The sequence below is a fragment of the Thunnus maccoyii genome, chromosome 24, assembly GCF_910596095.1.
Source record: "Thunnus maccoyii chromosome 24, fThuMac1.1, whole genome shotgun sequence".
Lineage (NCBI taxonomy): Eukaryota > Metazoa > Chordata > Actinopteri > Scombriformes > Scombridae > Thunnus > Thunnus maccoyii.
In genome coordinates this window covers 18,487,523-18,501,335 of record NC_056556.1, presented here as the reverse complement: position 1 = coordinate 18,501,335, position 13,813 = coordinate 18,487,523, and the positions used below count along the sequence as shown (strand labels likewise).

The following is a 13,813-nucleotide window of genomic DNA, read 5'->3' as shown; positions in this document are numbered from 1 at the left end:
AGACAGCCTATTCTATGTTTCTTACACTCCACAAATCCTATGTAAAGATCCTACTAACAAGTATGGTGTGTGTATCCAAACTCTGATATTGCTATTGAAAATGGTCACCAAAAAAAGCACTATTTCCTCATGTTTGAGTGAGGTTTGCTAAAACTCATCCAGCTGTTTTAGGAAATTACTGAGCCTCTGTTTAAAAATGAAACTATATATTTGTGAGAAATGTTTGTCTTCACTAGGAACCGATGGACTTGAGTAGGGAAGTCAGAACAACTGAGAGACAGACTAGCGCACTGTTGATTTTAGTCTTTTCAAGGGATTAGTTGATAAATATAGAATAATTCCAGACTTATCCCTTCAGTATCCACTCTGAAGGTTTGTCCCTTCCAGTAATCACTGATGCATTAACATGACATGAAGATTTTAATGTCATTGTTACTTTTAAGTATAAACTCTGTGTCAGATTCAAATGTTTTTAGATCAGCTGAAGGAAAATACGCACCTCTATAGGCTGAGAAAGTTCTCTTCTTTAACATAAAAAATGCATTGTCATCAAGATAATACAAGGCTGTTTTTCATAGTTCCTGGAAAGTTGACAGTTTAGCATTCACTTGACAACTTTTCCTTGACAACTGTGATATATGAGTCTATTATAGCTGTCAGATATACAGTGTGTAGTAGTGTAAAATGTAAAATATCCCTCTGAAATGTAGTAGAGGAAAAGTCTTTCAAGAAAGTACAATACTTGAGTGAATACGCTTCGTTACTTGCTGCCTACTTTTCCCCATAAAATCAGTCTGGAACCACTGTTATAAACCTGTGTCTAAGTAAATCTCTCCTGGACAAGCTGACATCTTTGCACGTTCCATGCCTGGAGGGGGATTTCACGAAAGAGGCAAGAGAACAAGTGAGACTTGAAAGATAAAAGTCATACTTCATTCGGTGTGACTTGGTTCATAAATCAGACCTAGCAGAGCAATGCACGCTCCAAATCAGAGATGGCAGAAAATACTAGAAACAAATGTGCTGTGTCATTCATGGTCACAGAGCAAGAGCTGATAATGCAGTTTGATGATTACATGCTTCTAATGAACAAAACAGACAATAGTGTTGTAGTTTCATCAATAAGGCCAAAGATGCAGCCTGGCACTTGACTGCAGGCTGTAGTGAATCTGCCAATCTATGACGAGATCTGTGACACAGTCACCCCGGAATCAACACTTAATGTACTGATGGACAGGGCTGTTTCTGGACATTTCGGTGCCCGGGGCAAGGGGTCCAGTGGTCATTAACATCACCTTTCAACAAGTACTATTACATTTCACACAACACCCTCGTATGTGTCATCCTGATTTTATTCAGAATATGGTATGGAACATAGGTTGATTATTCATATCCCATATGACTCTAACATTATCAAGGTGACTGATTAACTGTGAAGGTCTTTGATGCCTCCACATCCCAGGTCACTTTTGTACTGAAGTGCAGGTATTCTCAGTATGAGACTTTCACTCATGGCTGTCCTGACTATGTTTTGTAATCCAGCATTTATTTTGATTTTGGAATTTTAAAACATTCATTTTCTAAAACTTACAGAGCACGCTTTCAGCCCGCATTAAAATTAATGAGGCAGTGTAGATATGTTTGATATCTGAATAGTTCTGCATTAGGGAAAATATTGTTTCCTATGGTATTTTTTATAATATCCATGCTGAGAGGATGTTGGTGCGGATCTGTTACAGGACAGTCTGGACAGGATTTAGACAGACACTCTTCTACTTCAACATGAACAAAAAAGTTTTCCACCGATAGCAGCTCTCTAGAGGTGTGGTTTACCTGCAATATCACTTAAACAGACAAAATGACCACTCTGCTCGCATCCCTCACTGCTGCTCGTTGTCATGTCATTAACTAGTCAAGTCAAGTCAATTTTATTTGTATACTGGAATTAATTACTAGAAAATAATCCCTCCTTTTCTGTGCCCCTACAGCTAGTGATGCCTGGGCTATGCCTGAAAACAGCCCAGCTTATTTATGCAACATTCACCTACAATTGCATGCATATTACTGCAGTTCTATTAATAGTGTGAATATACAGTATATGATATCAGGTAGTTAGTAGTTATATACTAATGTGAACTGCAGTAGAAGGGATCACCTCTGTCCAACAATGCTGTTCTGTTCTTATGTTGAAGATGTCTTGGGAAATGTAGGACCCAGCATTTTACAAACTTGACCCAGAATCTTTAAATACTAAAAGTCAAGAATAAAAAGTATTTTTCTTCCTCCTCTTTTATATCAGTTTATTTGTTCATTTGTACAGCACCTTTCACAGACACCAGTCACAAAGTGCTTCACACTCAAAGAAATAAAATCAAATACAATAAAATCAGATCAAATAAATAAAACAAAGACAAAACAAAGACACAACAAAATATACAAGAGGAACAGACATAAGAGACAAATTAAAACAGAAAATACCACATGCTACCCAGATGTCTGTCTGAACAGATGTGTTTTAGCTGCTTTTTAAAAGAGTCCACAGTGTCCAAGGACCTCAAGCTTATTGGGATACTATTCTAAAGCTTAAGGGCTGCTGACTGGAAAGCACAATGTCCCCGAGTCTTAAAACATGTCTGAGGTACACTTAGAAAACCCTGGGTAGAGGACATAAGAACTCAGCTTGTGGTGTGGGGGTGCAGAAGGGTCCATAATATACTGTGGAACCTGGCCATTTAGGGATCTATAAGTGAACACCAAAATTTTAAGATGAATTCTAAAATTAACAGGAAGCCAGAGCAGTGAGTCTAAAATAGGTGTAATATGTGACCATCTGTTGGCTCGTGTTAATAGCCTAGCAGCAGCATTTTGGATGGTTTGTAAGCAGCGTAAGGAAGATTTATTAACACAGGTAAAAAGAGAATTACAGTAGTCCAAACAAGATAAAACCATGTATTAGCATCTCTTTCATTTCTTGACACAACAGACATAGGTTTGCCTATGTTCTATGTTCTTAGGTGAAAGATTCATGATTGAGTCAGCATCTCAATGTGAGCATCAAAAATCACACCAAAATTAGGCAGACAAGACCAGGATGAGGATGAAGTACCAAAGTTCTGGCTCATCGATGAGTGAAGATTATCAGGACCAAAGTTCAAGACTTCAGTTTTATCTGTATTAAACTGCAGAAAATGATTTGCCATCCATTTCCTAATTGCATATAAACAGTTGTTCAGTACTTAGAGTTTAAAGTTCATCAGGTTTAAATGCAAAATACAGCTGGATGTCATCAGCATACAAATGGTAGGAGACATTGCTAAAACTGCTGATAATTTGTCCTAGTGGCAGCATGTATATGGAAAATAAAATGGGTCCCAAGACTGATCCCTGGGGGACACCAAATGGCAAAGCAGCAATGTCAGACACAAATTCATCTACAGAAACTGATAAGACCTATCTGTGAGAGAGGAGGAGAGCCACTCCAATGTAGTCCCAGAAATGCCCACCAGGTGATTTAGCCTGTGGATTAGAATGTGGTGGTCCACTGAACATTCTCCGGCATCTACAGCCATTAAAATATAATTTGAGACCTTAAGGAGAGCAGTTTCAGTGTAGTTTACGGAAAACAGAGAAATTTATGAAACACCTTGTACACTTCCAGTATTTGAACAAGTTGCTTTTCAACAACCTTTGTTGATAGAAGAGAGTGGTTTATAATATTGACTGGAGTTGATAAAGTTAAAAACCTTTAAAAACAGAGAGGTTGGTGGGACATTTAGTGGCTTGAGGAGGATTTCATGTGTTCTAACAAGGCTACAATAGCATCTATGGACACAGGACAAAAGGAGTCCAAGATGGATGGATTTAAGGAACCACTAGTGGGTGGACTGGACAAGGGTAAGATATTGACCCTGACATTTGTAAGAAGATCTCTCAGCCTTCACCATATTGTTAAAGGTACCCATGCGTTCTCTAGGATGCAGTCTGTGTATTTCAACCTTCTTGGCTTTCCACAACCACTTAGTCTTTCGACATTTGCGCCTAAAAGTCCGGATAGTTTCATTTATCCATGGGGATGGATATTTGGAGATTTTTCTAAGTTTCAGAGGGGCCAATTTATCCAACACCGAGGAGCAGTGAGTGTTAAATGATTGGACTAAAGTGTCCACATTTTCATCCTTTAAAACAATATTGCTGTCAAACACCATAGAAGAATTGACAGCCGCAGCCTAATTTATGATATGGGTGAGTCTCATATGGTAAGAAGGCTGAGACTCCAATGTAAGGCAAATGTCAAATAAAATATATCTATGGTTACTGACACATATTTCCTTAGAGCCAACAAAGTCAATATCAATACCATGTGTAAAAACAAGGCCCTGAGTGTGCCCACCCGTGTGTGTAGAGCCAGATATGTGTTGCTTAAAATCAAAGGACTCAGTGAGATTAAGAAATTCAGAGGCAGCATTACACATAATGTTATCGATATGAAGATTAAAAATCCCAAAACATCCCAACCCTGTTCAGCTTTCTAATAGATGATAAAAATTCTGCAAAATCTGATGAAAAGGAGCCCTACCACCCCTCCTGAAAAAAATCCTAAGGGAAACACTGTCAATCATCATTATTAAACATCAGAAGGATAATCAATGACTAATCTATAGAGCTCATATTGAAACAGACTTTACAAAGTGCTTCACTGTTCAGGATCAAATGAAAAGATCATTAACAGGGAAGTAACGGCTTTAATAAAATTCATCACTTGAATCATTTATATGTTTGGATGCTTTTAACTGTTTGTTCATCTGAATCCAGCATTTTGCATTCTTAAACAAAATGAAAAAAGGAAATTGTTGTCATTTTTACCTAGACAAGTGACTTTTGTATCTGGAGAAGTGAAAGGTAAATTTACTTGTCCAAAGAATATGTGTCTCAAAAAGTTAATGTCGAGCCCTGTTTTAATCAAATTATCTTTATTATCTGGAGATCATGTGTCATGTGTGTCCCTGCGTGTAACTGTCCACAGCTAATCTCAAATACTACTGGACCCATCAGCAATATTTTTTGTGCACATTCATGACTGGATGCTCAAGGACCTCTCGTGGTTGCAGTGATTCACAATTGTTGAAAAACCTATCATTGACCGTTGACTCCTCACTCCTCTTGACCGGCTGGTAAGGGCCATAAGTGATCAACAACTGCAGCAAAAGGCATTTCTGGCAATCAGATGGGCTAAAAACAGGGTTTACCCAATCTGTTGCAGGCCACATTTTGGCCTTGTGACTCAAAAACTGACATCCATAGAAAAGTTTGGTCTCATCTTGAACCAGGGCATCTGCAGATTAATTCCATACCTGATATGTTATGATCAACTAAAGTTATGCATGATACAAGATGAATAAATCCCTTTTTTTGTTATCATTTCCACCATCGTGATTGTAGGGAGCCAGGAGGGACAGCTGAGTGAGATTCAATTCTTCTTTGTTTGGGAGGGGAGAGCGAGGCTCAGTTACAATACCATTACACTATTCTATACATCTTATAAATGCCCCCAGACACACATGGTGGAGATCTGCGCTCTCTTCTTGTTTGCTGTGTTTTCAAACAGTTTGGTCTAATTAGTGTTGACATAAGGTGACTTCCCGGCTTCTGTGAAGTGCTGAACTTGTTTATAGTGACAGAATTTTCACAGATTTACTGTCTTGTTTGCATTTTGCTGTAGTGACCTATGCTATGTGAATTGGTTTTGGTGTGGGGCTTTGAGGTCCTCATTATTCTCTCTGTGGTCTTCATGATTAAATTTGTATCTAATATGAATGCCCATACAATCCTGAACCCCAGGCCCCTCCCTGGACACACTCCTGTCCACTAGATACTGTATGTTCAGTAGTAGTAATAATAATTAAGTGATTTGCTAAATTGGTTTATTAATTTATTATTTTATTTTAGCATGAAGTAAAAATGATCTGATTTGCATGTGTTTCAAATCATTGTGAATTTGTGTAATAGATATTTAAGATAAGCAGTTTTAAGACACACCCGGGCTCTCTAACTTATTTTTTTCTTTGACATTTACAGACTAAATGGTTGATATTAAGTCTAAAAATTAACCACCATATTCAAAATTATTAAATATTGTCTGATTGTTAATATTCTGTTCTCTCATTCTTTTGAATAATCTGTAGTTTAAAGCGTAATAGTTATTTTAAGCGTTTATTTCAGCTTCCAGCTGCTCATGTGAAACCAGCGCTGAGGTGTTAAGTATGTAAGTGAAGCAGAGAGCAGGTGAAAAAGAGATAACATGCTCTGCAGATTACTCCAGGTTGGATGGAACCATGCCAGAAAAAACAACAACCAATGCATTGACAGTGTTTTCATTTATTTTTTTCACACCCTCACACACACACGGAGTACAGTAAGAAAACAGCAACGTACATGCAATCTGAGAGCGGGCCGAGCCACATGAGATAAACACAGGTATACGGCTGGGAGAAAATGACTCTGTTATTGGGTCCTGAATGGAATTGCAGCCCCGTGGGGGGTGCTGACAGCTCCTATGTTGTTTGTGGTGTCTGTGTCGTTCCATCTCACGGTTGGCACATCTCTGGCAGCTCCTCCGCCTGCGACTGAATGTTGTGTTAACACGCCTTTACATGGAGCTCATGTCGGCGCTGACAATGACAAGGAACAGTGAGCAACAACCAGCTGTGTCTGTCTGCAGAGGGGTGGATGCATACGCCCGGGTGGGGTCTGTGTATGTGTACGATGGGGTGGAGCGTAAAGCCACGGTTCTCAATCACTTGAAATAAAAACAAGTATGGAGGAAAATCTATAGAATTATTCATGGCTACTTTTTTATGCAACTGAAAGATGACAGTGTGAGGCAGCAGCAGCGACAGACACGGGCCCCATGGTACATTTCTGAGATGAGAAAATAAACTGAATCAATATCCCCAATGTTGATGCCATGTGGCAGAGATTGATACTCTGCTGGTGCGTATGAAATATGCATGCCTTTCTAGATCCTAAAATATTGTTTTTGTGGAACCAACCCGTTAGGCCACGGCAAACTTTTAGATTGTGTTACAGCGGATACGAATACACACAACTCCACCCATCCTGGTACTGATAGGTATCTGAGAACCAGGCAAATGTCAATCATTATCTAATGATTACCTCACAAATACAAGCCAGTAACTCCCCGAATATCGTGAAATGTTGAATTTAATAGATTTTTCCCATGGTTGCCGTTCCTCATGAGAACACACATCTAAAGTTAGACCCTGCTGTGCACCTGGATGTACAGCAGCATCACTGTTACAGTCTTGATATGCATGAAAATAACATCATGTTGGTAAAATTCACACTGTTGAACAAAGATTTGATAAGCAGGTGTGCATACTTGGATGAATTCTTTTAAGAGGGACAATCAACTCTATTGCCAGACCAGACTGTTGATTTTGGACAATTTTCCAAAACAACAAATTATGTCTGATGCTGTCATTTTTAAAATTCTTGTTTTCTACAATACACATGGCAACTATTCTCTGGTTAAAGGATATGGCTGGCAATTTTCTATATTTTTTTTATGTCATCAAATCCCAGGGGCAGAGCCAAACCTACAAAGAACTCATACTACTTACAAGTATTGTGTGTGTATCCAAAGCCTGATATAACTTATTCCTCTGTGGTGTAGAGCTCCGTTGTTGTCCAAAAAACTATTAAAATCATGTCAGTGAGCCACACGGCTGCACTGGATGACATGTACCTTTGTTCCTACAGACAGAGGTTACAGTAGCTTGCTTAGAAACGGCTCCAAAGAGTAAAAATAGTGATAAGATAGCAACCCACCACTGCGCATTCATGGCAATGTGGTTCTGTTTACAGAGCTTCACTAGTTTGTTGTGCTTCATAACACAGCCTCTTGACTTTGTACTGAAGTTCTTTGAGAAATTTATAATGTAATGCAAAGTCAAGAGGTTGTGATATGTAGCAAAACAAGCTAGTGAAGCTCTGGAACTATGTTTCCACGCATGCATAGTGGCGTCTGCTGTACTAGAAACCTCTCTCCTGAGAGTCGCTATCTTATCGCTGAGCCATTTCTAAACAAGCTACAGTAACCGCTCTCCTCAGGGACGAAGGGATATGTCACACAGTGCAGCAGTGTGGCTCATTGACGTGCTTTTAATAGTGTTTGGACAACAGCACAGAGGAATAACATATATCAGGCTTTGGATACACACACAATACTTGGAAGCTGATCAGTTCATTGATGCTTTGGCTCTGCACATGAGATTTGTTGACAATAAGAAAAATATAGAAAAAAGATATATCCTTTGAGGTTAGGGATAGGTTGTGGGCACAGTTAATAAAGAAAAGCAAACATTAATTGAATGAAAGCATGACAGGCTTCAAACTCCACACCCCTCCTTCTTAAAGGACACATGGATTGGCCATGAACATATGCTGTGGGTGTAAAATTCGAGGTGTGGGATTAATATAAATGTATTTTCTACTAGGGGCTGGAACTATGACGGTAAGATAAGACAACTCTTTTTTTATGCTTTTGGATTGGTTTCTATACAATCTTTGTGTTCCCAGGTCAACTTTGACTCATTAGGACAATAAATAACAATAATTAAAAAAAACAGTTACAATTTTTGACTTTAATCTCATTGGTTGGAGGTTTAATGGTGAGTTAATGGTGTTGTAATCTTCCAGATTAGATTCATTCTCTGTTCTTTTCCTCCAATCCTTTAAAAGAGTAATTTAAAACTAAATGCACTTTTTTTGAGCTGGCAAATGATTAGTTCTGTCACTTCATTGCATATACATTATGAACTGATCCTGCTGGTCTCTGTCTATAGTCTTCATCGCAGTGGTAGTTGTTTGCCTTTATCCAGAGAAAACTGTGTCTGCCAGAGCAACAACAAAAAATAAAGAAAGAAATAAAGAAGAGAGAAAAAGATGTTGCCTTGTAAACCAGTCCCCTAAAGAATAAGGCAACATCACATTCTCCACCCCACCCCTCAACCCCTGATATAAAAAAACAGAAATCAGCTGTTCTTTCCCTAGATGTTAAAATGCACAGAGTGGGATTTTCTTTTTCCAGGCCTTAAAATCCACATGGGAAATAGATATGGTGTTGGGTTTAACAAAGGAGCAATGGAAAGAAGCTGCAGAGGAAGTTCATACAACCTCAGTTTGTGTTAGACATGGCCTTGTGCAGTTGAAGGTGCTTCATTGATCGATTTTCTTTAAAGTTAAACTTGCCGAGATGTATCCTGATGTAGACATGATGTGTGATCAGTGCAGAGCATTCCCAACCTTTTATGCCCCTATGTTCTGGCACTGTTCCAAACTCTCCCATTTTTGGAACTCTATTTTCACAACTTAGATAAGAACAATCATATAACTGGAGCCAAATATAAGGTTACAGTCAATCTGCGAAATACAGGGGGGTCTCCAGGGGTCTGGGACCTTGTGAATATGATGATTTCTTAAAACTAGGTCACCTATGTAGTAGAAATGTGCCATTATTTTTTAAATTACTGCTGTATGACCAAAGAAAACTGAGAAATAGGCCGTAGTTTTCCCATACTGCTCTTAAGGGGGAATCCTACAACAACCAGAATGCATTACTGAGCAGCATTATATCTCTTTACTGAGGCTTACTCTCATTTACAAAACGTTTTTCCTCATCGAGTCTGGATATATTGTAGCAGTGTGCAAGGACTATAAACAGCATGCTGGGGTTAGTTAGGTTGATCAATGCAAACTTAATGTCACAGAGGGCTGCACACTAGCCAGAGCTGCACCTGCCAGACTGGCTAAAAAAAAAAAAAAAACTCAGTCTGTTGTCACAATCATGGATGATGGCATGAAAAACTGCAAGTGTAGTGGGTTGGAAATGCCACATGTTAAGTTTTTTATGTAAAAAGACACCCCCTATTTTTTTGTTAATTATTTGAACTAATCTAACTCTGTTTATAGTTTTGACATCAGGTCAATACTCAAAGATGTCAGTAGACGGCGCTCTACTGCCACTGTGGATACCTGAGGGATATCACCATGGATGTATAAAAAGAACTGGATACAGGAAGAGCGCCAGGCTTTGAAGCAAATTTGACATAGCGGCCAAACCGTGTAATTACAACGTCATGTGAGGCACACTAGCCCAAAAAGACTTTTTCCCATAGACTTACACTGTGAAAGAGACAAATGACGAAATGACTTGTCTCACTATCAGAATTAAATCCGTTCGGTCCGATCACATTTCAAAAGCCTAGAAGAGCCGCATGATTGAATTGTTTTATCCCCATTCAAGTTAGCTGGAAGGCTAAACCGGAAGTAGCCGACTCGGCCAGTGAAAGTCACTAGTGCGCATGCTCTATGGGCCGCACAATGCGGAAGATCCGGGTACTTTCATGCCGGGAAGTGATTTTTTATTGCTTCATGTGCCACTGAGCAACTTTCATAGGAATGAACGGGGCCCCGTCTCCGACGCTGTATCCAGTTCTCCTTATACATCCATGGAGATCACTCGTATCTGCTCTGCTTATGCGCAGATCAATATTAAATGAGCATCGGCTAGAGCAGGACGCTAACTTTGACTCTCTCCCTTATTAATCTACAGGTATGTTAAAACTTGCTTTTCTATGATTAGCTCTGTTTCATATCTAATGTAAATGCATTGCAAATCGTTCTGTGAAGTTGTGACATGGTTTAGAGATGTATTTGGAACGTATTTTTGTTGCTGTGTGTTTTCATGGGCGCCGCCATTGAGAATATTTACCTCCGTGAATTTCGGTTTTCTACTGTTTTGTAAGTGAAAGTTACAGAATTTTGCGTGTGGTAAAATACAAAAATGTGTTCAAAAGCTTGTTTTAGAGTATAAGCCAGTCAGTTTAAAGTTAATGCTAAATAGAAATGCTATGTTCAAACCAGTTTCACTTCCGGTCGCTCGTTAACAGGGCAGAGTCGCGCCATTTTGTTAAGAGGTTAAGTGCAAATCTAAGTGAGTGTTATGCTAATGTTGCAGAAAGGTTCTGTGTACGTTATATCAGTGTAGGATGAGTGTACCTGTGGTGCATGTGTTAAGATAGGAGTGACTGCAGTAATGTGAATAAAGTAAATATGTGTTTTGGGTAATATAATTTTGTACTGTTATATTATGTTATTATATATATTTATTTAGGAGCGTAAGTCACATTTCATAATTCGCGTTGTTATTTGTCTTCAGACAGAATATTTTATATTTTTTATTGTCAATTTGGTGTCAACCTTTATTTTATTTCTGTAACATGTTTTGGTGTGAATGTGAAACATGAACTTTGAAGCAGCAGGTTCTAGAAAGCTGACATAACTGAGAAATATGTACAGTTTTATACTGTTGTGTTCAATATTAAATGAGCATCGGCTAGAGCAAGACGCTAACTTTGACTCTCTCCCTTATTAATCCACAGACTATGTTTTTATTGGCTACACAGTGCACCCTTGCCTGTGTCACCTTTGCTGCTGGTCTAGGTCCAGGTCCAAGTCTGGCACCGGTAACACAAGCAAACACTGTTTTGGACGATGAGGAACTAAGTGCTCAAGCTTGATGCAGCCACATAAATTACAGGTAACACAGTCACTGCTGTTATGTATTCAGAGTTGGCAAAGTCCAATATAATAATCTGTCAGAAAACAAATGTTTACCAAAGCACTGCGGAGTTGTAAGTCCATTCCCTCCACACCGGGCAGCCGGTCGATACTGCAGCAGCCTCCTCAGCTGTGGCACATATATCGGCTGCCACTGTAACGTAGCTCCAGTGGTCACTTCCTCCTTCATGCTCTCTTATGTCTGATTCTACAGTGTGATATTCGGCCTTGTAAGTTGTAATAGTAGCGTCACATCTCTGGTTATATTGTGAAGCTTGGTGTTAGCTTGTGTTAGAATCATGGAGAAACTCATCAGCTCATTAGCATTATCTCTGTTGTGTTTGATTCAACAGCGTGATAGTCAATGTCATGTCATGAAACTAGTTTTCTTCCAAATGTGCTGATATTTTAAAGTATTTAGTAGTATGATGTTTTAGTGTCTGCTTTTCCCCGTCGCTGGTGTAACATGGTAGATGGAGTCTTTTGGGAGACTCACATTTTACCGCCTTTGAAGGCACCACTACAGAAAATGCAGAAACGTAGTTAGTAGTCTAAAGCAGATCTCCAAAGAAACTCTTGTCGGCAAATGAGCAGTGAGCTCTGGGTGCAGGCAATATGGAGGGAAGTTAAACATTGTTTATTTATTTGCATACACTAACCACATTGTAATTTTACAATGCTAATTGAAAATCAACAAAGTTTCCCTTTAATTGACAGCTTGGACCTGTGAAAATCTCCAACTATCCTTCTGTTTATCTACACAGCCAGGTTTATTTTTATGTAACTATGGAAATCATTTTTATAATACCATTGCATAAATACTACACTCAAAGCATTTACAGCATTTAAATGCCATTTGCTCTGCATATTTTTAAAAACGTCCAATAAAAAATATGAAATGTGAACATGAACTCCGTCCGTATACACTTTATACGCAATAAAATCCTTTATTATTTATCATGAAGAAAAAAAGTCCTTAAACAGTTCGTATATCACAGAACAAATGGCTAGTTGGATCTAACGGCTGATGTATCCGGAACTCCCCTGTTGTCACACAGTAATTCACACACACAGCTTTTGTAACACTTCTTGCATGTAGGTTAATTTTAGTGAATTGGAAAAGCCCACACCCCCTCACTCACATTGTTGAGGGAAGTGATGCACCGTCAATTGGAGAAGCTCAGATATGTGTTCCTGAAAAATGACATCAAAATATGGCAGCCCTCCCTCAGTTATGCTAACAGTATAGAAACCCTGTCCACGCCAATATAACATGTATTATTATACGTTCATCACAATAATGTACATTTGATTTCTGTAGCAATTGTACTGTCTTGTCATTTTTATTGATCCTCAACTTGTATCTGCCTCTGTTTGTGTATTATGTTGCATTTATGGTATTAGTATGTAAACCAATAAACAGAGCTTGACACATTTTATCAGGCATATTTATTTTAAAATCTTTTCTTGTGCATCCACATCAGTGTTGATGATGTAGTGTTCATTTTGGGTGATATTGGATATCTGCACTACATAGTCAGTAAGTTAGTCTTTTTAAGTCATGTCAACTTTAATTGAATTTGAAATTTGTGTATTCCCTCAATAATGTTCGTCCTCCTTTTGCTCTCACTGTTTTTGTTGTTTTGCTACAGCACAGACTGCACAAGTATCATCATGGGAGAAATGACGTTAACTTGACAACTTTGTTGTGGAGTCAGGCGACGCTTGTGGTTTGAAACGAGATAAACAAGCCTGATCATTCATTATGAGGCAACTTTCACTGAGCTACTTTCAGTTCTTGTCATCCTACAAAGTGTTAGAAAAGCCAGTGCTAAACAAGAGTTGAAATATGGCTGTTTTCTTTCCTGGCACAGTGGCTTCAATGAGGTCTTTTTATGAGGACCCTGAGGTACATATTGCATGCCAAGTTCAACCTCTGTCTGTGCACTGAGATTTGTGAGGTGACTGAGAGTGTGGTGTAAGCGCCAGTTATTCAGTGTGTGCCAGTTAAAAAATAAAATAAAAACACAGTTTTGGATGTGTCAAGGTGCTGACTGGGCTATGACAGGAGTTGTATGAGTGTGTTCATGGTGACAGCAACCTGCTATAGGTGGGCCTGGGGATACAATGAGCTTTGGACCCCTGATCGTTTCACTCTCTGTGCATTATGTAT

At 38.9% G+C, this 13,813-nt stretch overlaps 1 long non-coding RNA gene across 1 annotated transcript; it reads left to right on the top strand.

Annotated features, from left to right (window-relative positions):
• Positions 1-10,474: 10,474 nt before the first annotated feature.
• On the top strand, positions 10,475-13,079 carry LOC121892337. Its single transcript, XR_006094384.1, has 2 exons — positions 10,475-10,633; positions 11,463-13,079. It is a non-coding gene; the product is annotated as an uncharacterized LOC121892337 (long non-coding RNA).
• Positions 13,080-13,813: the final 734 nt, after the last annotated feature.